The sequence below is a fragment of the Stegostoma tigrinum genome, unplaced genomic scaffold, assembly GCF_030684315.1.
Source record: "Stegostoma tigrinum isolate sSteTig4 unplaced genomic scaffold, sSteTig4.hap1 scaffold_195, whole genome shotgun sequence".
NCBI classification, from domain to species: domain Eukaryota; kingdom Metazoa; phylum Chordata; class Chondrichthyes; order Orectolobiformes; family Stegostomatidae; genus Stegostoma; species Stegostoma tigrinum.
Genome location: NW_026728134.1, coordinates 226,761 through 249,865, shown reverse-complemented (window position 1 = coordinate 249,865; position 23,105 = coordinate 226,761). Strand labels below are relative to the sequence as shown.

At 43.2% G+C, this 23,105-nt stretch overlaps 1 long non-coding RNA gene across 4 annotated transcripts; it reads right to left on the bottom strand.

Annotated features, from left to right (window-relative positions):
• Positions 1–3,919: 3,919 nt before the first annotated feature.
• LOC132207885 (uncharacterized) lies at positions 3,920–16,137 on the bottom strand. 4 transcript variants are annotated; one of them, XR_009443959.1, is made up of 3 exons: positions 15,771–16,137; positions 14,740–14,881; positions 3,920–10,900 (listed from the first exon to the last, which is right to left on the bottom strand). It is a non-coding gene; the product is annotated as an uncharacterized LOC132207885 (long non-coding RNA). The 4 variants fall into 4 exon arrangements; XR_009443958.1 differs by having other exon boundaries at positions 15,649–16,109; XR_009443956.1 differs by having other exon boundaries at positions 15,310–16,071.
• Between the last annotated feature and the right edge of the window lie 6,968 nt (positions 16,138–23,105).

Below are 23,105 nucleotides of genomic sequence, written 5' to 3'. Positions count from 1 at the left end.
GATAAATTTCCGAAAACAGTGCATTCAGTTCAAAAAGAAAGAGCGCTCGTTTGGTCCTACTTCTTGGGAATGATGGGAGCCAAGTAGATCAAGTGTCAGTGTCAGACCATTCAGGAGACCATGATCACGTGTAGGAAAGTACAGAATAATGTCAGATAATAACCAGCATTAATTCAGAATGAGAAAACTCAATTGATGGAAAGTTGTCTTCAAGGGCAAGGTCAAAGCTGGACAGCAATGACTGGAGTGACAGGTTGATGGGACAAAGTATAAATAATAATAAGGGCTACTTTCAAAGAGAAGATGGCTCAAGTACACTCAAAAAGGAAAGGAAGTGCAAACATTCAGGGCTGCTTGTATGACAATTAGAATTTAAGATAAGATTTAAAAAAAACACTTATTATAGGTGTCAAGGAGAAAAGTCCAAATTGACAGTCACAAGGAATACAGAAGGTCCAGAAGTTGGGGCAAGCAGATGAAAAAGCACACAAGGAAGGGAGACAGTTAGGAGAAAAGGTTGGCAGCCAGTTGAGAGGCGCTGGTAACACACTGGCTGTAACAATGTAGGAGAGAAACATGCAGATTCTGGGCTCAGACACAGGGCAAAATTTAGGAGCCCCTTGGCCTTATCGGAAGCAGCAGAGGCAGTGGATCGATTGCCACCATGAGTGAGACAATGAAGCTTTTTGAGCTCCTCAGTTGTTGTTGTAGGTGAGGATGGAGGATACATGGGGGAGGGGGAAGAAATGTTCAATGAGAACAAACTTGTATTAGAGATATCATTAAAAAATAAACATACTGCAGGTCACACAGAAAGCTGATTTGGCTCTTATGCTAAATATAAAGACTGAGAACTGGAGTTATAAACCAGTGGAAACAGATTCCATTGAAATGGTTCAGTACTGACTGTGATTGAAAGCAAAATCCAAACATCCAATAGCTACCTACAAACTCACTTCTGTGTCAGCAAATGAGATAAATGAGTGAATCCCTTCCCACCCTCAGAGCAGACGAATGGCCTCTCTCCAGCGTGAACTCGCTGGCGTATATTGAGGCTAGTTGATCACCTGAACATATGTCTGCAAAAAACACACAAATAGTCTCTCAGCAGTGTGAACATATTGATGATTCATCAGTTGCCCAGAACATTTAAAGCACTTCCCACAGTTTGGACATTTAAAAGGTCTCTCGTCAGTGTGAGCAGCTTGTATGCCAGGACTGTGGTTCACCAAGTGAATCCCTCCCCACAATCAAGGCTTGCATTGTGCCAGTCCTGGTAATTAACTAAAACCGTGTCCACACACACAATACGTGTATGCTTTCTCCTTACATGTTCAAAATCTGATAATGTTCTGTTTACAATAAACTGAGGTGTCCATAAGACCCTGGGATTATGCCTGATGTCAGTTTCCCTTTGAGTACACTGTGAAATCAATTTAAAACAGAACAATGCAATGAAGAGAGAGTCCACACAAACACCAGGCTGCCTATGCAATCAGCTCGTAATGAATCTGGTAGTTTGATTAGATTAGACTCCCTACAGTGTGGAAACAGGCCCTTTGGCCCAACAAGCCCACACTGCCCCTTGAAGCATCGGACCCAGACCCATCCCCCTATCACCCACACACCCCTGAACACTCCGGGCAAATTAGCATGGCTAATCCACCAATCCACCTAGCCTGCACATCTTTGGACTGTGGGAGGAAACCGGAACACCTGGAGTAAACCCACACAGCCATGGAGAGAATGTGCAAACTCCGCTCAGACAGTTGCCCGAAGCTGGAATCGAACCCGGGTCCCTGGCACTGTGAGGCTGCAGTGCTAACTACTGAGCCACCGTGCCACCCCGTAGGATTAATGACACACTATTTAAAAAAAAGTGACCACAAAAGCCAGTGATTCACTAATGTCGATCAGGGAACAGAAGCTGCCACCTGGTCTGGACTTATACAAGACTCTGGCGTCTTTGTGAGTGGACAGACAAAGAATGTTGAGAAAGAGGTGAAATACAGGTATTGACTAAATCCACATCTCAATCAGGACTTTGACATCATGTCACAAACCCTTAATCTTCACTGTTGTGAATGTCCAGTGTGGAAGATCTATGGAACACCATCACGGTGAGGACCCCCTCCAAGTCACACATCATCCTGACTTGTTTGAATCCAGTGCAGGATGAACAGCAATTTCCTCCAATTAAACACTGAGACAGCTTCTACACTGACTGCAACCTTCTGTCTAGTAACTGTGTGAAGCTGAACCAGACTGTTCACAACTCTGATGAAATACTTCACACTAAGATGAGCTTTCTCCTGCATCATCACCAAACTAACTGTTTCTATCTCAGTAACATCACCTGACTCCATCCACATCTCAGCTCATCTGCTGCTGAAACCCTATCCATTCTTTGTTACTTCTAGATTTAACTACTCTAACACAGACCGGTCCCCCACATTCAACCTTCCTGTAATGTTGGAGTGATTCAAATCTCTGCTGTCTCATTTCTAGTGTTATTGGCCCAAAGTGCATCCAAGGTGCTAAAAAGATACATCAACAGATCTGTTAAAAGACTATCCAATTTAGCATCGTGATAGTACCATACAGCATGATAAGTTTTTCTCAAAGTGAGAATGGGACCTACTTTCCACAGGACTGTACAGTAGTTACTCTCACCGAATGCTGTTCTGGATAAACGCTGAGGATGAGCTAACATAGGTTTTCCCCTCCCTCTCTCGCACTGTTCTTCCTCATCCCTGTTGTACCATTTTGTTTCTATGTCTCCTGTACACTCAAACATGTCTGTGTAGCTCCTTGAAAAGATAACTTTAATAAAACTTCAAGTATATATTTTTTTTCTTCATGCAGCAAGTCATATGTGTATTGTCTCCTCTTTTCTTGCACTCGCAAAATCCTGCTGAGAAGAAAATGCCAGTTGCTGAAGGAACATTCGCAACAGTGGGATTCAAACCCACATCAATGAAAAGACTGGAGTCTTAATTCAGCACCTTAAGACTGTTCAGCCACAGTAACTGACAAGTCGTGGTCATCCTTATTGTCTTCAATGATGATGTCGCTGCACCAAATTTTAGTCATGGAGCAGGAGAGGCCTCGAGACTGCATTACCATTTCTTAAATCTCTAACAACCTCAACCTCAACACCATTTTTGCCTCAAATCCCTGCAGAGTCTCCAATTTCTCTCAGGTTACCTCTCATGCTTTTCTCTTCTCAAGAAAAGAACTTCTTGCTGTTTAACAGAAAGTGTGAAAGAAACATAGGAGGTCTGGCAATGAGACAAGTGAAATCATGTTAGTTTCAAGATATTTGCACTATTTCTTTCTCTCCGCAGGAATGGCTTCACTAACATCCTACATAATTGTTAAAAATTGTAACAACTATGTAGCAATTAAAGCTAAAATTCGATCTTCTCTCTTAATCATTTGCAGCACCCGCAGAGGACTTTAGACCCATTTCTGTCCTTTTCCATACCCATCCTGAATCGAAAAGAGCGAAAATAACAGACCTGCTGAATTTATCCAGCACATTTTCTGGACATTTTGGGTTTCTAAATTAATTCCCTCAATGTGTCAAATGTCTTAAATGCTTGCTCACAAGGTCTTCGTATCTGCTATTTAAATAGTGCACTGTGAACACTTCAATCATCCATTTTATATGAAACAAGCACACAGTAACTGAACCGTCTTCACGCAAAAATACAAAAATGTATTTCCTTTCTCATCTTTTAAGCCCGTTTGGTTTTTTGTACCATTTAATATGAAGTCTTACAACTGCACCAGAAACCTCTGGTTAAAAAGATTCTGAAAATGTAGTCCGTAACATGAGAATTGGCAAAAGTTGTTGACACACAGAAGAAAGAAAATGTTGTGTGAGATTCAGCAAATAAAGGAACATTTCTTAGACTGTAGCTGAAAAAAATTGGTTTATTGAAACAGACTTTTTCACCATTCGACCGAGTGACTGGAGTTATACAGGGCACTTAAAGATGAGGGCAACAACATCACAAAATTAATTTTGAATGTTAAATCCTGGAGCAAGTACTGAAAATGGATTGCAATGTGAATGAGAAGAATACATTGGAACCTTGGGATTTTCTAAAGCAGTTACCTTTTACTTCCTTGGACTGCAGCGGCGTCAGTGAAAAACCCATTTGTAACCTTATAAAGCAGGATTTGAACATTGACTGTGGAAGGCCAAGTTAACTCAGTTGTTGGAACATACGCTGTTTAAGTGCAGAGTTGTGAGTATGAGCCCAACACTGGGCACCACCTGTTTATTTAGTATTTTCCCTTTGCAAATTCCCTTCCTCCAGCTATTCTTGATGACCCTTACATCCCATGAATCAGCTTAGCGAATCTCTTTTGCACCGCATTCAACGCCAGCATATCCTTTCTTAAATACGAGTAGCTAAACCAATATGGCTTCACCAACATCCAATACAGTTGTTACAAGATGTCCCGATCCTCAAAACACTAACACCTCGCAGTTAAGGCCAAAATTCCATTTACTTTCTTCATAACTTCAGCATCAGTTTAGGACTTTAGACCCATCCTTGTCCTTTTCCATACAAATCCTGAATCGAATAGTTATAATAACTACCTGCAAAATGCTATCCCACTGAAACTTCAACCACTTGCTCAACTTTGTAACCTAAAGTCAAGTCCAGGGCCTTCCCCTTCCTTGTTGGGACTTCTACTTAGTGGCTGAAAAAATGCTCTCCTGGATGTATTTTAAAAATTCTGATAAATCCTTCACATTATGACGACTCCATTAATGTTGAGGAAGTTGAAAGTCTCTGCTACCATAATCCTGCTACTTCTACACTTTCTCAAAATCTGTCTCCTTATTTATTTAAAGGGGTTTTCAAAAATGTCACCTGTCCTTATTGCTGTATAGATTCCCGAAGCAAAATAACAATATTTCCTCCTCCTTTACCACCTCCACTGCCTTGCATGAAGGCCCTGTATCCTGGAATACTGAGCTGCTAACCATGTCCAAGTGACAGCAATGGCTTTATGACCCCACTAATTTGTATCCTCAAATCATCTGCCTTATTCATCTGACTCCAAGCATTAAATACCATTCACCCGTGGCAAACTCGCTTATATCTTAATTGCCCAATGACAATGCCTTCCAGACTCTCTTGTTTCTTCTCTTTTTGGCCATTATTATTTTTGAACATTCTCTGGATTTCAGCCCACTGCTAAACTTTTTACATGACCCCCAACAGTACTGGAAACCCATCCCCAGCTCCCACAAGGATGCAGTTCCCATTCCAGTTTAGGTGTAACCGCTGTGTGTAATTCTACTCTTCCTGCTGAAGGACGGATGTTGTAAAACTTCAAAAGGTTCAGAAAAGAATTGTAATGGTTATTATTGTAATAGTGTACCATTAGTACACTAAGTTTCAAGCATTTTGGGATGACTCGGTTCCCAGTTGCTCATATGAAATGTACTGACTGTCATTGAGTGAAAAATAAAAACCACAGGTTCCTCGCACTTGTTGGAGGTGAGGATAGAGGAGATAGGCTCTCCATCTCCCCTTTCAAAATAAATTAGTCTGCTTTTGAGATAAAGATCCAATGCACAGTAGTTTTAATAAAATTTATATCATTTTTTCTCCCAACAAGGTAACCAGACATGTGGTGTTTTCAAACATCATGAGAAACAAGCCCAGATAACATGACTTGAATACAGATAATACGAGCAACAAAAATTCCTACAGATTCTTGGGAACTCATTGGTGTTTAACCACAGTGGCTCAGCGGTTAGCACTGCTGCCTCACAGTGCCAGGGACCTGGATTTGATTCCACCCTTGGGCAACCGAGTGTGTGGTTGTTGGCATATTCTCCCTGTGGCTGCGTGGGTTTCCTCTAGGTGCTCTGGTTTCCTCCCACGTGCTGGTTAGTGGATTCGCCAAGCTAAATTGCCCAGAGTGTTCAGTGATGCGTACATTAGGTGGGCTACGGGGAGATGTGTCTGGGTGGGATGCTCTGAGGTTTTGTGTGGAATTCTTGGGCCGAAGGGCCTGTTTCCATACTGTAGGAATACTCCGAATTCTATGAAAACCCGTCCTAATGAACTAGGGAATCCCTTTTCACACACTGCGGGTGGATTGTCTTTACCCAGTGTGAATGTGTTGATCTACAGCAATAAAACGTTATCATTTTCAAAACCTACTCTACAGTTACGTATTTGTTATTGAGATTAATGCGAAAGGACTAATAAATTAAACGCCATTTATTTCAATGCCAGAGGCCTAACAGCTAAGGCAGAGGAACTCAGGGCAAGATTGGAAACATGAAACTGGGTTATCATTGCAATTACAGAGGCAAGGCTCAGAGGTGGACAGGGCTGCCAGCTTAATGTTCTAAGATATAGTTCCTATAGAAAGGATAGAAAGTCGAAGGGGGAGGGGGAAGCAAAGCAAGAGAGGAGGGAAAAGTGGCATTTTTGAGCAAGGATAACATTACGGCGTTACTTAGGCAGGATATATCTGAGAATACATCCAGGGAAGTTATTTGGGTGGAACTGAGAAATAAGAAAGGGATGATCACCTTATTGGGATTATACTATAGCCACCCCCATTAGTCAGCAGGAATCTGACAAATAATTTTGAAAGAAGTTATCTGGAAGAATAACAGGGTGGTGATGGAAGGGATTTTAACTTTCCAAACAGACTGGGAATTCCATGGTCTAAAAGGCTTGGATGGAGCGGAGTTTGCTGAGAGTGTAGAGGAAAATGTTTTGATTCAGTATGTGATGTACCGACTACAGAAGGTGCAAAACTTGACCTGCTGTTGGCAAATAAAGCAGGACAGGTGACTAGGGTATCAGCAGGGGAGGACTTTGGGGCCAGTGACCATAATTCTATTAGTTTTAAAATAGTGATGGAAAAGAGTAGACCGGATCTGAAAGTTAAAGCTCTATATTGGAGGAAGGCCAATTTTAATGGTATTACACAAGAGCTTTCAAAAGTTGATTGGGGCAGATGTTCGCAGGTAAAACAGAAAGTTAGAAAGTGGGAAGCCTTCAAAAAAAAGAGATAACGAGAGTTCAGGGACAGTATACTCCTGTTCGGGTGAAGGACAATGCTGGTAGGTATAGGGAATTCTGGATGACTAGAGAAATCAAGGTTTTGGTCAAGAAAAACGAGGAAGGACATGTCAGGTATAGACAGCAGAGATCGAGTGAATGCTTACAAGAGTATAATGACAATAGTATACTTAAGAGGGAAATTAGTAGGGCAAAAAGGGAACATGAGGTAACTTAGGCAAATAGTATTAAGGAAAATCCAGTGGGATTCTACAAATAGATTAAGAACAAAAAGGATAACGATGGAGAGATAGGGCCCCTTAAAAAGCAGCAATGCCTCCTATGTGTGGAATTGCAAGAAATGGGGAATATAATAAAACAAGTATTATGCATCAGTATTTACTACAGAAAAGGATATGGAAGATATGGACTGTGGGGAAATAAATAGCAACATCTTGAAAATTATCCATATTACAGAGGTAGTGATGCTTAAAACGTATAAAAGTGGATAAATTCCTGGGACCTGATCAGGTGTATCCGAGAACTCGGAGGGAAGCTAGGCAAGTGATTGCTGGGCCCCTTGCTGAGATATTTGTATCATCGATAGTCACAGGTGAGGGACCAGAAGTTGGCTAATGTGGTGCCACTATTTAAGAAAGGTGCTAAGTAAAATCCAGGGAACTATAGGCCAGTGAGCCTGATATTAGTGGTGGGAAAGTCGTTCTAGGAATCCTGAGGGATAGTACTTGAAATATTTGGAAAGGGAAGGACTGATTAGGGATAATCAACATGGCTGTGTGTGTGGGAAATCATGTCTCACTGACTTGATTTTTTTTGATGGAGGAACAAAGAGGATTGAGTAGCGCAAAGAGGTGGATGTGTTCTATATGGATGTCACTAAGGCGTTTGACAAGGTTCCTCATAGTAGACTGATTAGCAAGGTCAGATCAGATGGAATACAGAGAGAACCAGTCATTTGGAAACAGATCTGACTTGAAGGTAGAAGACGGAGTGCTGGTGGAGGGTTGCTTTGTCGACTGGAGGCCTGTGACCAGTGGTGTGTCATTTATAAAGATGATTTGGATGTGAATGTAGGAGTTATAGTTACTAAGTACCAATCCTTGCAGCATACTGCAGGTCAAAGGCCTTTCCAAATGGCCAGCTCTCCCTGGATTCCATGTGATCTAACCTTGTTAATCAGTCGACCATGAGGAATATCGAAAACATCCACCGCTCTGCCATCAATCTTGTTTCTAACTTCTTCAAAAAAACTCAATCAAGTTAGTAAGGCATAATTTCCTATGGACAAAGCCATGTCAACTATTCCCCATTCAGTCCACGCTTTCCAAATATATGTAAATCCTATCCCTCAGAATTCCCTCCAACAACTTACCCACAACTGACATCAGGCTCACTAAAAGTTTATTGTTCCCTGGTTTTATGTTACCACCTTTCTTAAACAATGGCACCAGATTAGCCAACCTCCAGTGTAACAGCTCACCTATGACTGTCAATGGTGCAAATATCTGAGCAAGGGGCCCAATCGCAAGCCTAGCTTCCCGCAAAGTTCGAGAATACACCTGAAGAGGTCCTGGGGATTTATCCACCTTTATGCTCTGTATGGCATCCAGCACCACCTCCTCTACAACATGGAACTTTTCAAGATACACATTCATTTCTCTAAGTTCTTTAGCTTTTGTATCCTTTATCACAGTAAATACTGATGTAAAATACTTTTTTGTATCTCACCCATCTCGTGCATTCCCACACATAGGCGGTCTTACTGTGCTTTTAAGAAGCATAGTAGTGTCAAAATTGGCCTCATTTAAAACTTTGACTCTTCGACCAAAGTCTATCCTTTTCCATAATTATTTTAAAACTAATAGAGATATAATCATAGGCCCCAAAATATTGTCCCCCCTGCTGACCCCTCAGTCACCTGCCCTACCTTATTTCCCAAGAGAAGATCAAGTTTTGAGCAGGGACTAATGACACCAGTACAAACAGCCCAAAGATCAAAGTTCATTCCTTGATTTAAGGGCAAAATCCTTCAAATGTGGTTGTGGTGAACTTGCTGGTGTGTTAACAGTTGGGATGATTGAGTGAATCCCTTTCCACACATAGAACAAGTGAATGGTCTGTCCCCAGAGTGAACTCGCTGGTGTCTCAGCAGGTTGGTTGAGTGAGCAAATCCCTTCCCATACTCGGAACATGTGAACAGTCTGTCCCCACTGTGAACTCGTTGGTGTTTCAGCAGGTTGCTTGACTGAGTGAATCCCAGCCCACAATCAGAGCAAATGAACAGTTTCTCCCCAGTGTGACTGCATTGGTGCATTTCCAGCTGGGATGGGTAAATAAATCCCTTCCCACAATCCCCACATTACCACAGTCTCTCCCCAGTGTGACCGTGCTGGTGTTTGGGCATTTCAGATGAATCTTCACAGAATCTTCGACACACAGACAATACGCATTTCTCCCTGGTGTGAACAGTGCTTCTTCCTTTAATGTTCAAAATCCTGAGATAATTAGGTTACGACAAACAGATTGAGTGTCAGATCTGGATGTGGTTTTGTTTGATTTCTCTGAATGCAATCACAATTTCAAACTGAAGAAAAAAAAAGTAGAGAGAGAGAGAGAAACCAGAAGAACACACACAAAGATTGTCAAACTCAGAAATTAATCTGATCAATTGTGGATGCAACACTGAGGGGCACTGCTGGATTATCAGTAAAACTGAACTGGTTCATTAAATGTCCTTCAGGGAAGGGAAACAGTCAGCGTTTGTCCAAAACTACAAAAAGAGATAGAGTTTGGACAGACATGAAGGGCAGGCATTTTATTCATCTGAAAATGAATCCAATTCCTGTTTTCTCTCCATACCCTCTGATCCTTCTGAAGGACTAAGATGCAGAAAAATACCTGAAATCTGAAATAAAAACAGAAAATGATAGAGATACTCAGCAGATCTGGCAGCATCTGAAATGGTGATAGATGCAGGAACCATTGCAATCTTGAAGAAGTGTTGAGATGATCATCCACTGCACCAAAATACAGGTTACACACCGAGTGCCAGAAAACGGGCCTAGCTTCAATAGGTGCTTGATGGCCAGCACCGATACAATGGGGACATTGTTGAACACAATGTTACCCGAGTGTCTGACCCCATTTAGTTCCGTGTTTCTCTCCTATTCTCTTTTAGGAAACAGGCAGCAGCAAGTAGTGAAGAATGCAAATGATATTTCGGCCTTCATTGTGAGAGGATTCGAGTACAGGAAGAGGGATATCTTTCTATAAGGGCCTTGGTGAGACCACACCTGGAGTCATGTGCACCTTTGTTCTCCTTTCCAGAGGAAGGATGGCCTGGCTACTGAATGATCGTAAAGAAGGTTCACCAGACCAATTCCTGGGATCACAGGACTGATGTATGAAAAGAGATTTGATCTTGATTAATCCTTCTTTCTTTTAATCTTTCAGCCACCGACAACATCATGAACTAATTTCAAATCCCATTTGCTGATTTGAGTCTTTTACTGCTAAAGCTATACTTTGGTTCCCATTCCCCTGTCATACGAGTTTAAATCCTCACCAGTGGAACTAGCAAAAGCATCAACAAGAATATCTGTCCCAGCTCTGCCCAGGACAATTGTTCAAGCTTGTGCATGTCCCACCTTCCCCAGAAACAAACAAACAGTCTCAATGCCTCAGGAATCCAAACCTTTTAAGTTATAGCTCCAGCCATGCACTCATCTCATCTGTCCTCTTATGCTTTTACTAGCACATGCATTGTAGCAGCTCACACTGTTACGGGATTAGATCACGAAAGGTCCTGTGGGGGGTATAAAAGAGTCCTGTTGAGAAGGAACATTAGGGAATTTACTTGGGTTTCTGTAAACAGACAGTTCAAAACACATAAGCATTTTAACAAGAGGCAGTTTTTAAAGGCCTGGTTCAGCCACAATCACAAGTTTGTTACTTAATAAAAAGTAGAAGCAAAAGTCTGATCCTACAGCATTCTGAACTGTTTAGGTAATTGTAACCAGAAATGCAAACAACCAATTAACATGAAATGGTTAGCTGAATTCCTTGAGCAAATGTTTGTCAGCAATAAAAGCAGCTCACTGTATCATTATGGAAGGAAAAGCAATAAATGGCGTAAACACAACCTCGAAAAGACCAACAACATAGGAAGGGGCAAAGGAAGATTATAAAGAGAGAAGTCAGGGCTGCAGAGAGATAAAACAATTGAAATGTAGATACGGATAATTTGAATAAATTCTTACATCCAAAGATCAAGGGAAGAGTGACAAAGATAGATTACAAAATCCGAAATGAAGATATGGTTCGTGCCTTAGTTATTTGTGAAATCTGAACAAATTTTGTTTCATGGCTTGGTAAAGCTCTAAAGTGACTGAATTTCACACTCAGTGGAACTGGAATAGATGCTTTTTATTAAAACAAGAAAGTAATAATGGAAAGCGCTTAGAGTAGAAAATGAAACTTCAGTTTAAAAATCATTTACAGAATGCAAATCGTTGGGATTGTAAACTGCAGCAGCAAGTCAGAAACACTGTTTGATCTTTTAAGCTGAAGTAAGAGAGGGATTTTTCCACAATTTGTCAACTGTATTACAAAATTGTAGTCACTTTATATCAGAGTTGAGTTTAAAAGACTTAATCACAATTCCTAACAATCCACACTACAGTTAGTAGAGAATTTGGAAAAGTTCTTAGTGATAAGATACCATTTTGGTTTTTGGCAAAAAAATGTGGTGCAGCTGGCAAATGTCTGAGGAGGAATATAACTGTCAAAAGCATTGTAAGGTCCCAAAGACAGACGAAGTAGTTTTCGAGCTAACCTCAGGAGATTATAGAAGGGTTTAGGACTGAACATAGTGTTGTCCACGATTGTTTGAACATAGGACATAGAACATTACAGCACAGTACAGGCCCTTCGGCCCTTGATGTTGTGCCGACCTGTCATACCGATCTCAAGCCCGTCTAACCTACACTATTCCATGTACGTCCATATGCTTATCCAATGACACCCTAAATGTACCTAAAGTTGGCGAATCTACTACCGTTGCAGGCAAAGCGTTCCATTCCCTTACTACTCTCTGAGTAAAGAAACTACCTCTGGCATCTGTCCTATATCTTTCACCCCTCAATTTAAAGCTATGCCCCCTCGTACTCGCCGTCACCATCCTAGGAAAATGGTTTGCTTACTGGATTGGGTATATTGATTTGGGGTGTGTGGCTAACAATGACAACAATATTGCATGTAAATAACACCTAGCGAATGGAATAAAAATATCACAATCAGCCAGGGAAAGTTTGAGTGTCACTGTCCACTCTTCCAATCTGAGCGTATTTAAGAGGGGAATTAGGCCTCATGTGAAAGCCAGGTTTGGAGTGGACTCTGGCCTCTCCCACACATGCGGTAACAGAGCTCTGAATAAAGGTCACTTGTACAACTGAACACAACACAAACTTCTCCCGACAACAATGTGGCACTGGGTGTAAGCTTGACAATGCTACATTTGAGATCTCGTATTTTAGTGTATCTCTTAACTTCCTATCTTCAGCTTTCAGGTCCTCCTCCCTTGGTTTTCCTATGTCACTGGTACAATCGGATGTTCACCCTCCCACTCCAGAATGTCCTGAAGCTGCTCCATGTCATTGCTAATCCTGGCACCAGGGAGGCAACATACCATCCTGGATTCATGTCTCTCTCTATCCCTTACTATCGAATCCCCTGTCTCTACAGTCATATTTATCGTTTCCCTCCCCTTCTATGCAGCGGAGTCACTCCGAGTGCCATGAACCCGACTGATGCTGCTTCCCGAGTGGCCACCCCAACATCCCCCACCTCCCTCGAACAGTACCCAAAACAGTATATCTATTTGAGGGGGATGACTCTAGCACTTCCTTTCTGAGCCTTTTACGTGTCTGATGGTCACCCATTCCCTTGCTGTCTGTGTAATCTTCACCTGCTGCGTGACCAATCTGTTGAGAATGCGACCACAACGTTCTCAGTTACCATGGATGCTCCATACTGACTGCACCCACAGCTCAAGCTCTGAAAAGCAGTTAACTAGTAGCTGCAGATGGACACACTTCCTGCACAAATAGCCAATAGGGACACTGGTAATGTCCCGGAGTTTAATGCGGAAAACTGTGAGGTGATTCACGTTGGAAGGAGTAACAGGAATACAGAGTACTGGGCTAATGGTAAGATTCTTGGTAGTGTGGATGAGCAAAGAGATCTCGGTGTCCATGTACATAGATCCCTGAAAGTTTCCACAAGTTGATAGGGTTGTTAAGAAGGTGTACAATGTGTTCGTTTTTACTGATCGAGGGATTGAGTTTCAGAACCATGAGGTCATATTGCAGCCGTACGAAACTCTGGTGCGGCCGCACTTGGAGTTCTGGTCACCGCATCACAGGAAGGATGTGCAAGCATTGGAAAGGGTGCACAGGAGATTTACCAGAATGTTGCCTGGTATCGAGGGAAGGTCTTATGAGGAAAGGTTGAGGGACTTTAGGCTGTTTTCGTTAAAGAGAAGGTTCAGAGGTGACCTAATAGAGACATACAAGATGATATGAGGATTAGATAGGGTGGACACTGAGATCCTTTTTCCTCAGATGGAGCTGGCTAGCACGAGGGGTATAGCATTAGATTGACGGGTCATAGATATCGTACAGATGTCAGACATAGGTTCTTTACTCAGAGTAATAAGGGCGTGCAATGCCCTGCCTGCAACAGTAGTAGACTCGCCAAGTTTAAGGGCATTTAAGTGGTCATTGGATAAACATATGGATGATAATGGAATAGTGTAGGTTAAATGGGCTTCAGTGTGGTTTCACAGGTCGACACAACATCAAGAGCCTATGTTCTATTGTGCAAGAGGAGCACACCACAGATGTGATGTCTTCTGTTATGACTTCTCTCCAGATTAAACCAGTTTCTGCCTTAAAAAGAATTTAATTAAGCTAGGTCCTCCTCCTTCATTTCAAACATTACTATTATAAACCTAAAGCCCCTAACTTTATTTAAGCTAATACATACTTTAAAAACTGTAAGAAAGTTCTTTACGGTATCAAATATCAATTTGAGAGACTTTCTGAACTGCCCAAACTGAGACTGAGCATCACACTCAATCTTTCAGTTTCACTTTCTGTTTCACCCAACTCCAAAGCACTCTCACTTAGCCAAGCAGTACTCACAGTGCAGCCTTTTCATTTTCATTGTCTGCTCACACCCACTCTGATCTCAGCCTCCCATACTGTTTCAACACAGCTCAATGGAAGCTCAGGGAACAGCATCTTCACATTAAATGCAGTAATTTATAACCCTCAGGAATCAACACAGACTTCAGTTTCAGGATCAATGGAGTTGTCAGGAAATGGAAGATTCCACCTGGAGGGGTGCTGGAATTTGTGCCCATAAGGAATTTTAAAAGGAAGTTTGCAGGTATTCAAGAATGAAAAATGTATGGATTAAAATCATGAAGTAGGCGATTGGGACTAAATATGGCAGTTCTTTAAAAGAGACGAGGTGTTGTTTGGACAAATCTACCCCTCTCAGGCCAATATCTCCTTTCTCAGCTGCAGGATATAGAACTGAACACTTATCCCAGGGGTGATCAAACCAAAAATTTGAATATCCTGCTTTCAAGTTACAAACTTACCAGGAATATTCTCCCACGCATAGAATGGTTAAACCTCTTCCCTTTCCCAGTTAAGTGTCAATGATACTCAGATCCTGATCACTCCGCTTAATGGAGAACATGCTTTGTGATCCTGGTCTGCAAATTATTCTCAATAAATATCCTGTAAAGCAAATCCACAAGAGACAAATAACGGTCAGCCCTGGACAGAAATCCAGAAAACACAACAAGATTGTCTGGAAAAGGCAAACATTTCTCTTGGTTTCTGTTAGTTATGTATAAATCCTCCTCTTCAAAGCACCCTGCTCCCCCACACAGAAAAATGCAGAGGTAAAATACACCCATTATTAGAGACTGAGGAAGTCAGACATTAATAAATTTGACCAGGGAGCACAAGGGGACTCAGAGCACTTTCAGTGATTTGATCCCAATCATATGAATACTGGGCAAACGGATATGCTTTAATAGATCATAATATTTAAAGCAGGACTTCCTACAGTGAGAGTGCAACAGGTAACATGAAGTTCTAAGCAAGGGTTAGCGGATCCGAAACGTTATTTTTTTTTCTTTCACAGATGCTACCAAACCTACTGAGCTTTTCCAGCAACTTTGTTTTTGAACATGCAGTTCTGAACGCGTTTTCGGCATTTCTCCTCCATTAAATATCTAACGTATAACTTGCAGCAATTTATACTGCCTGAAGCCAGTACTCCGCCAGTGTCAAAAGTCCTTCCCAGGAAATACACGCCATGTCTCACAGTCTGGGAAAGAAGTCCAGAAAAACAAAAACAAACATTTCTCTTGTCTTAATCTCCTCTCCCAAACAAGAAAGGCTGCGCTTGCGTTCCACTGCAGATTGCCACCTATAAATATGGCGATCCCGCATGAGTCCCGAAGATCATTGCCCCTAATAAAGATGGTGGCAATTACCTCTGCCTATCGCAGCCTCAGGTCCGCAGCAGTTTTTTCGTTTGCTGCAAAACACGGGGCCGGCATGTTAAAATTTGTTTTCTGACATGCATCAACGGCTATTAAAGCCTCTCAGTCATTACCGAAAGTATTTCCCTCCCGTTTTTTTGCAGCTTTCCTTTTTGTCCCGTGTACTGTACTTTCGGCAAGCAGCTAACCTTCAGTCGCAGAGATATTGCGCCTCCGGACAAAGACGATCACGTGATTTTCAAACAGACAAACATCTCACTCGCTCTGATTGGTTGGAGGATAGGCCGCTTCCATTGGGGCCTCCAAGCCCCGCGCCGTGCTCCGATTGAACCAAAGCTGACATCGCTCACAGGGAGACAGCAATAGCTGCAGGTGCTGGAGTCAAGGATGACACAGTGTGAGGCTGGAGGGACACAGCGAGCCAGGCACCATCAGAGGAGCAGGAAAGTTAATGGTTCAGGACCCTTCTTCAGAAATGGGGCGGCGGGGGGGGGGGAGGATGGGAGCTGAGACATAAACAGAGTCGGGGCTGGGGAAAGTAGGTGGGAAGGTGATAGGCGAGTGCAGGTAGTCAGTGGTGAAGATTTTTCCTGCTGTTCATTAGCTCTGTGAGTGATGGTGAGGGTTCATCCCGAGATGGGTAAAAAAAGGGCCATTCCTGATTCTCCTAATGTACGGCAAAACAGCTTGTATTTTATGGAAACTTTTACTCTGTCATTTTCCTCGATGTTTTGGCTGTTTCAGAGACTTGGATAGAGCAGGGTCAGGAATGGATGTTGCAAGTTCCAGGGTTTAGATCTTTCATTGAGGTCAGGGAAGATGGTAAAAGAGGGGGAGGTGTGGCTTTGTTAGCCAAGGACAGTACAACGGTGGCTGAAAGAACTTTTGATGAGGTGGTATGGGCTGAGATCAGAAACAGGAGAGGAGAGGTCACACTGCTGGGAGTTTTTTATAGGCCCCCGCAAAGTTCCAGGGATGTGGAGGAGTGGATTGGCAAAATGATTCTGGGCAGGAGTGAAAAGAACAGGGTGGTCATTATGGCAGATATTAACTTCCCTGACATTGAATGGAAATGCTATAACTCTAGAATGTTGAATGCATCAGTTTTTGTCCAATGTGTGCAGGAGGGTTTCCTGACTCGGTATGTCGAAGGGCCGACAAGAGGGGAGGCCACACTGGATCTGGTACTTGGTAATGAACCAGGCCAGGTGTTTGATTTAGTGGTAGGTGAGCACTTTGGACAGAGTGACCATAATTTGGTTATGTTTACTGTAGCAATGGAAAGGTTTAGGAGTATGCCACAGGGCAAGAGTTATAGATTGGGGAAGGGCAATTATAATGCGATTAGGCAAGACTTAGGAGGCATAGAATGGGTTAGCAAAATGCAAGGGATGGGGACAATCGAAATGTGGAGCTGGTTTATGGAACAGATATTGCTGTCCTTAATAAGTATGTCCCTGTCAGGCAGGGAGGAAGCGATAAGGTAAGGGAACTGTGGTTTACGAAAGAAATTGTATCTCTTGTTAAGCAGAAGAGGGAGGCATATGTGACGATGAGACAAGATGGTTCAGATGAGGCGATGGAGAGTTACAGATTAGCTAGTAAGGATTTAAAGAGAGAGTTAAGAAGAGCAAGGAAGGGACATGAGCAGACATTGGCAGGTAGAATAAAGGAGAACCCTAAAGCGTTCTATAGGTATGTGAGGAATAAGACGATGTCTCGGGGAGGAATAGGGCCAGTCAAAGACAGAAGTGGGAAGTTGTGTGTGGACCCTGTGGAGATTGGAGAGGTGCTAAATGATTATTTCTCATCTGTTTTCACTGAGAAACAGGAGAATATTGTAGAGGAGGTGACTGAGTTACGGGCTACTAGAATTGAAAGGATTAAGGTTAGTAAGGAGGAGGTGTGATCAATTCTAGAAGGTGTGAAGTAGATAAATCCCCTGGGCCAGATGGGATTTTTCTGAGGATTGTCTGGGAAGCCAGAGAGGAGGTGGCGGAGTCTTTGGCCTTGATCTTTGAGTCCTCATTATCTACAGGTTCAGTACCAGAGGTCTGGAGAATTGCAAATGTGCCCTTGTTCAAGAAGGGCAGTGGGGCTGACCCAGGTAATTATCGACGTGTGAGCCTTACATCTGTTGTAGGAAACATTTTGGGAAGGATTATAAGAGATAGGATTTATTATCATCTAGCAAGCAACAATTTGATTGGAGATAGTCAGCATGGATTCGTCAAGGGCAGGTTGTGACTCCCAAAACTCATTGAGTTTTTTGAGAAGGTGACCAAGCATGTGGATGAGGGAAGGGCAGTTGACGTGGTGTACATGGACTTCAGTAAAGCCTTTGATAAGGTTCCACATGGTAGGCTATTGAAGAGAATACAGAGACACGGGATTGAGGGAGAATTAGCAGTTTGGATTAGAAACTGGCGTTCTGTAAGAAGGCAATGAGTGGTGGTTGATGGAAAATATTCAGCCTGGAGTCCAGTTACTAGTGGTGTGCCTCAAGGATTTGTTTTCGGACCACTGCTGTTTGTCATTTTTATAAATGACTTGGACGCAGGCATAGGTGGATGGGTTAGTAAATTTGCAGATGACACTAAAGTCAGTGGAGTGGTGGACAGTGTGGAAGAATGTTGCGGGTTGCAGGGAGACTTGGATAAACTGCAGAATTGGGCTGGAAGGTGGCAAATGGAGTTTAATATGGATTAAATGTGAGGTGATTCACTTTGGCAAGAATAATAGGAAGGCAGAATACCGGGTCAATGGAAAGATTCTTGGTAGTGTGGCTGTGCAGAGGGATCTTGGTGCCCATGTACTAAGATCCCTGAAAGTTGCCACCCAGGTTGATAGTGCTGTTAAGAAGGCTTACGGTGTATTAGGTTTTATTGGTAGAGGGACTGAGTTCCGGAGCCATGATGTCATGCTGCAACTGTAGAAAATGCTAGTGTGGCCTCGTTTGGAATATTGCGTGCAATTCTGGTCGCCCCATTACAGGAAGGATGTGGAATCATTGGAAAAGGTGCAGAGGAGATTTACCAGGATGTTGCCTGGTCTGGAGCATAGGCCCTATGAAGAAAGGCTGAGGGACTTGGGTCTGTTCTCTCATTGGAGAGAAGGAGGCTAAGAGGGGATTTAATAGAGACATACAAGATGTTCGGAGGATTAAATAGGGTGGACAGTGAGAGCCTTTTTCCGAGGATGATGACTTCAGCTTGTACAAGGGGACATAGCTACAAATTGAGGGGTGTTAGATTTAAGACAGATGTCAGAGGCAGGTTCTTTACTCAGAGAGTGGTAAGGGCATGGAACACCCTGCCTGCCAGTGTAGTTAACTCAGCCACATTAGGGACATTTAAACAGTCCTTGGATAAGCATATGGATAATGATGGGGTAGTATAGGGCAAGGGGCTTAGATTAGTTCACAAGTCGGCGCAACATCGAGGGCCGAAAGGTCTGTTCTGTGCTGCATTGTTCTACGTTCTATGTTCGAGGTGCTTCACAGATGAGCAAAACATCGATTAAAGATATCAATTTTACGATGTATCATAAAGAATAAGAGAGGTTTAGGGAGGAAATTCCGTAGTTTGGGTTGTCAGCAGCTCCAACCCTGGAGTGTTGTAAGTGGGGTGGGTCAGAAAAATATCTGGAAAGGGGAATTGCAGGAGTGTAAAAAACACATATGGCCTTAATGATGGCAAAGGTTTCAGAGACTGTCATTGGAGAGTACGGATGTCGCATGGAGCTTAAGGCATTACTCTGCACTCAATCCATTACAAGTCATGACCACAAAGGTACAGAAGATTTCTGATGCCTTAATCAGGCTGATCAATATTTGTATCGATGGGCTTGCAAAATGTCAGTAATCGCCTCTACCTCAGAGTCATGGTATTGTTGGGATGCTGCTACAGAAGAGGAGACAGGGAGCAAGGAATGTCACATAAAACGCTCTCCTCTTCTCACTATTTTCACTGCAAAACCAAGGGAGCACCTAACATACCACCTCTATCTCCCGTCACAACACTTTGCCCCACAATAACTGTGTCTGCCCCTGCACAAGGAGAAGTGGGAGTCTTTTCCAGGACCATGTGGTGACGTGAAACTCTGAGTGAAGATCAAAAGCATCTGAGCAGTGAGAGCAAAGATTTGAGAAGACTGTCTGCACCTTTGCTGAAACTTACAGGAGCACCAGGTCAAAGCAATAGGCAGCATGTGGAATACAAACTGGAATTGATTAAGTGTGCATCTGTACAAATTTGGACAGGCCGGGGGTTTGGGACACTTGACAAAATTTTCAGTTTCCTTTTTGAATAGTCACCTGAAATGCCTTTTTGGAACCACTTCTAACCCTGATCCATGCTCAGATCTGGAGGGCCAGGTCACTCTTGCTCTGGTTTCATCCTGCAATTTTATGAAGTCAGCAACAAGATGAGTTTCAACATTGACTTTGAAGATTATTGAAAGCTATCATCGATTGCCATTAGAATGTTTTGATTTTGATTTATGTTGTCTCGTGTACCGAAGTACAGTGAAGTGTTTTTGAGAGTGGTGCAGGCAGATCATAGCAAACAATGATTTACAGATCAAAGTGTGCATAGACAGAGCAAGGCATGCAAGGTTATGCCTGCATAGGAGGTGTGCAAAGCAAGATCAACACTATTTGGAGTTATAGAGTCCATTCATCAGTCGAATAATGGCAGAGAAGAAGCTGTTCTTGAACCCCTTGATGGGTGTGTTCAATCTTCTGCCCAATGGAAGAAGTTGGATGAGAGCATTACCGAGATGGGACGGGTCATTGATGATGTTGGCAGCCTTTCTGCGGCAAAGAGAAGTGTAAATGAAGTCCATGGATAGGGGGCTGTTGCCATTGTGGCCTCCTCTACATTGGGGAAACCAAGCAGAGGCTTAGGGACTGCTTTGCAGAACACCTATGCTTGGTTCGCACTAAACAACTGCACCTTCCAGTTGCAAACCATTTTAACTCCCCTCCCATTCCTCAGACGACATGTCCATCCTGGGCCTCCCGCAGTGCCACAACGATGCCACCCGAAGGTTGCAGGAACAGCATCTCATATTCCGCTTGGGAACACTGCAGCCCAAAATGTATCAATGTGGACTTCACCAGCTTCAAAATCTCCCCACCCACCACTGCATCCCAAAACCAGCCCAGCTCGTCCCTGCCTCCCTAACCTGTCCTTCCTCCCGCCTATCCCCGCCTCCCACCTCAAGCCCCACCCCCATCTCCTACCTACTAACCTCATCCTGCCCCCTTGCCCTGTCCATCCTCCCTGGACTGACTTATCTCCTCCCTATCTCCCCACCTATACTCACCTTTACAGGCTCCATCCCCGCCTCTTTGACCTGTCTCCTATCCACCTATCATCTCCTCTATCCATCTTCAATCCGCCTCCCCGTCTCTCCCTATTTATTTCAGAACCCCCTTTCCCTCCCCCATTTCTGAAGAAGGGTCTAGACCCGAAATGTCAGCTTTTCTGCTCCTATGATGCTGCTTGGCCTGCTGTGTTCATCCAGCTCTACACCTGTTATTCTATGGATAAGAGTTTGGCTTCTGTGATGATTTGTGCTGTGCACACAACTTTCTGCAGTTTCTTATGCCGTTGGGCTGAGCAGTTGTTGCACCAGGCCATGATGCACCCGATAGGATGCTTTGTCTGGTGCATCTGTAAAGGTTGGTGAGGTCTTCATGGACATGCAGGACAGTAGATAAACAAAACATAAAAAGTAAAAGTTCAAAAAGATGCCAAGTTAGACATGCTGGGACTTTAAGTCAGATTTGAAACTGTTTTGTGTAGGTAACAGTTAAAGAAAGCTCTTGCAGTTCTTTTGTCAGTGAGTACAGAAGTGCTGGTGAAATAAAGGATTATAGATGTAGCAGCCCTGAGTTAAGAGGAAAACAGCACAGGCATAAATATGCAGAAGATCACGAGGTTGACTAAGGTCAGTGTTGCTTATATGAACTGTGACTGGGCACAGTGGGGAGTTAATCAGATAAGAACAAGGATAAAATAGATCTGTGTCTGTGCAGTGGAGACCAACCAGAATCAGAAGATGAAGGCCCAAGACAGACACTTTGAAGATCAAGGCTGCAAAAACTACCAGAAGTCCTTTTAACACTGTTGTTTAGTCACTGACAGGAACAGTACAACTGTTTGAGTGTAAGTTGTTGTCTGCATTTATCACTGCAGTTTGCCTGACAGCAGATCACCTTCTACTGACTCTGTCTCAATAAAGTTGATTGTTGCTTCACAGCCCAGCTCTGCTGCCAAGCCTGCTCCTGCCTGACAAGTGTAATCACAAAAGAAGATAATGCTTATTGCCAGTCCAGGCAGGCTGTGATTGTGGATGAGTGGGGAGGATGTTCGACAGAATGGGAAATGTTCATTCTGAAGAGATTGACCTGAAACAGTGACCATTAGTCTACTACTTTGCTGCTATGCCTTTCCCCATGTTTGATATGTCAGTTCAAACTGTGGTGGTTTTGCTGAGTGTTCAGATCACAAGACCATAATGCATCCGAACAGAATTGTGCCATTCCGTCATGACTGAATGGTGTGCAGTTCTGGTCTCACTGCTATAGGAAGGATGTTGTGAAAGGGCTGAGGATTGACAAGGATGTTGCCAGAGTTGGAGGGTTAGCGACTCGCTTGTCAAATTGACTTTATTTCTGTGTATTACAATTGTTGTTCTGCTCCAGTTCATATTTTAATCAGATGTCGATAATAATGCCCAGACATACAAGGCAGAAAACGATCTATCTCCATCAGCAGGGTATCAACCCCCTAAAATTTTGAATAAGTTTTTTTTTAATCTCATCTGCTGTCTGGTTGCATATCTCTTTCTGTTTTCTTTTTGTTTTCTTTTACGCCACTTCGTCACTTTACAGCCTGGAGGAACATTGAAATCTATAACTGAACTGACCACATGATATCTGTTCTCCTTCTGTCTTCCACCTTCCACGCACCTTCCTTCCATTGATAATAAAATGTGAGGCTGGATGAACACAGCAGGCCAAGCAGCATATCAGGAGCACAAAAGCTGATGTTTCGGGCCTAGACCCTTCATCAGAGAGGGGGATGGGGTGAGGGTACTGGAATAAATAGGGAGAGAGGGGGAGGCGGACCAAAGATGGAAAGAAAAGAAGATAGCTGGAGAGGAGAGTATAGGTGGGGAGGTGGGGAGGGGATAGGTCAGTCCAGGGAAGACGGACAGGTCAAGGAGGTGGGATGAGGTTAGTAGGTAGAAAGGGGTGCGGCTTGGGGTGGGAGGAAGGGATGGGTGAGAGGAAGAACAGGTTAGGGAGGCAGAGACAGGTTGGACTGGTTTTGGGATGCAGTGGGTGGAGGGGAAGAGCTGGGCTGGTTGTGTGGTGCAGTGGGGGGAGGGGACGAACTGGGCTGGTTTGGGGATGCGGTGGGGGAAGGGGAGATTTT